Source organism: Vitis riparia, chromosome 12, assembly GCF_004353265.1.
Source record: "Vitis riparia cultivar Riparia Gloire de Montpellier isolate 1030 chromosome 12, EGFV_Vit.rip_1.0, whole genome shotgun sequence".
Classification (NCBI taxonomy): domain Eukaryota; kingdom Viridiplantae; phylum Streptophyta; class Magnoliopsida; order Vitales; family Vitaceae; genus Vitis; species Vitis riparia.
This window is the reverse complement of record NC_048442.1, coordinates 799,987-802,905: the sequence shown is the minus strand read 5'-3', so window position 1 is coordinate 802,905 and position 2,919 is coordinate 799,987.

Genomic DNA, 2,919 nt, shown 5'->3' with positions numbered 1-2,919 from the left:
GATAGATTGAAGCACTCTTTAGGGCTCATATTAATTGTGTAGACAAACAACACTTTTAGCAAAGACAAGTCCAACTGTTATAAGGTATTTAAAACACTGCATCCTATCAAAATCCGAAAGACATTGAGATGGATACAGGCATGTGGAATCTTTGAGAAATGAAAGAATTGCTTCATTAAGGATGTGGTAGGCAGCGGGAGTCTCGCTATGAATTGTTCTTTAGTGAAGTAAACCATATTGTGAGGAAGTAGACGAAGCCTTTCCATCTGATAGCTGAATGGAAATCGAGTCTGGAATGTAGCAACTGACACAGAATTCCTGCTTAGACAACTCATTGATTGAACGCTCCATTAGGGAACGACCAGATCAGGACGACCTAGACTTGCCACACTGAGCTTTGCCACTTGTAGATGTGACCCCACTTCTATCCTTAAGTGCAGACGAAAAAAACGGTTGGATGAACACCTACGTGACAGCAGTGCTAACTAATCAACACAAGAATGGCTTAGAAGTACACCTAATGAAGAGATAATGCATCTCTTCCTCTAAACAATTTGAGCACATAACTTGCAGAGCAAGTCACACATAGGTTGTGTCAAAACTTCACACCATGCCCTTATCTGAGGCTAAGAACTCTACTAGATGCGATGTATTACACGTAGGAAATGACATTAAACTCAACTCCTACACCACAACGGTTTTTATGCTAGTTTTGAGAAGCAACGATACAGACATCGCTCATAGTGTGTTCAACGACGAAAAAAAAACCACAACAATAGTAAGAAATAACAACAAAAAAGGAAAAAACATGTGCCTGGAGACTAACAATGTATAGCAACTACAACTGTCTCATGCAAAAAAACGGATTGCCAAAAATGGAGACCACGAAAACTTGAAGAGTCGTCAATGGTGAGGAGGAGAGCAAAATAGCAAAAAGGAGGAATGACAAAGGAATGAGTTAGCACCAAAAAGCATTCACCCTATATAAGGTATGTCTACAAAGTTCGAGGTGTTTTAGAGGATGCGCCCGCCTGACATTATGCCTCGATCGATGTGACTCCACGACGAAGGAGATTCAGACACGTAGAACTTGGCGCCAAAATTTTCAAATTCCCAAAGGTTGCAACTCTTCCAACTAGTTGTGTGCCTCTTACCCGAGCCCAACTACAAGACTTTGGGGGCATTGTGGGACCCTTTATGAAAGGTCATCTAGAAATCCTGCTGATTCAAGCTATCTAGGAAATACTAGTAGTCTGGGGGCGCACCTATAGTCGTTTAGCCCAAGGGCCCTAAGGCCGTGTGGTTGGTTCCTCACATCAAATGAACAAGTCTTAGTCGAAAATAGCAAGACTGGCGCTCGATTGTCCTCCATGCATTTATTCACTTTCCATGCGCGGATTGTGCGCTAAACATGCTTTACATTAAATACAACCATTACTGGAAGACATTCTATTATCGGTGACTTATCAAGGCAAGACAACCATTACGCATCGATAGTCAACGCCATAATACCACACAATCAAACGTAATTAAGATGCTTGGAAAGACGTTACATTGGAACAGACATAAATAGCCATGTAGAATCCACAAATGGGGGACACTTTTTTTTTTTTTTTTTTTTTTTTTTTTTTTTTTTTTTCTGCAACATTCTCTTACTTGTTTTGGCCACTCACTCACTTTAGCATCAGAGAGGCATGCTTGGATATATCATTCGGACATCTTATTGTGTAGGAAACACAACTGTTCGCACTTTTAGTGATCTAGACGAATACTTACTGTTGGCCATGCCATCTCTCAGCCCCAAAGAGCTAGACAGGAGACTACATTCAGAACATGTTACAACAAGTGCGTTTGATAATATTTTTATTCAAAGTATTTTTAGTAAGCGTTTTATCAAAAAATAATTTAAAAAAATCATCTATCAAATATTTTCCCAAAACATAATTACAAGTGATTTTTCAATATCAAATATTTTTTAGATTTTTAAAAGTGTTTTTTAAATTTTGTCACCTATTTAGTAACTGTTTTTGAAAATAACTTAAAAAATTAATTTTTAAGAAGAGTTTTTGAAAACTGTTATTTGATTTTTATAAAGCAAAAATCTATTTGAAAACTTAAAATGATTTTAACATTTTTAAATATGTTTTAAAAATATTTTTTTTATATATGTAATGCTTTATTTTTAATCATTTTACATGTTTATATAATTTTTTTTAAATAGGCTTAAAAAAAGAAGTGAAAATAAAAGAAAACAACTAAAAGATATTTTTTGAAAACACTTTATTTTCTATTATTGAAAACATAAAACTATTATAAAAAACTATTCCCAAATAAGCTTTTAATGTTTTTTCAAAAACATTTTTTAGGTTAAAAGCGTTTTCTATAACCATTACAAAACAGATTGTTATTAATTATTTAAAAAAAATTAAAATGTTTTAATAAAAAAAATCTTAAATATACTATGTTTTTTTTCAAATAGACTTATAAATATGAAATATATTTGAATCGATATTTAAATAATTGGTTATAGTGTTAAAGTGCGTTTGTGAACGATTATAATCCAACACTTATATGATAAAAAATTTCAAGTGTTAGAAAAATTAAAAGTGTTTTCTAAAATTGTTATCAAACGGACTTTTATAGCATGTTAAATAATGATTTTAAGAAATGTTTATAATATTTTTTATATTTGAAATTTTTTATATTTCAAGTATTAGAAATGTTTAAAACAAAACACTTCATAAAATCACTGTGAAATGCAATTTTAATTAGACTGATATTAATCATATTATTAGGTTATAAAACTCCTGATGATGTGAGGTCCATCATCCCATATGTTTGGATACACAAGGATACAAATCCCAATCCTAAATTGAGTGTTTGGACACGCATAAGCCCATATCCAGAAAACCCCCAATT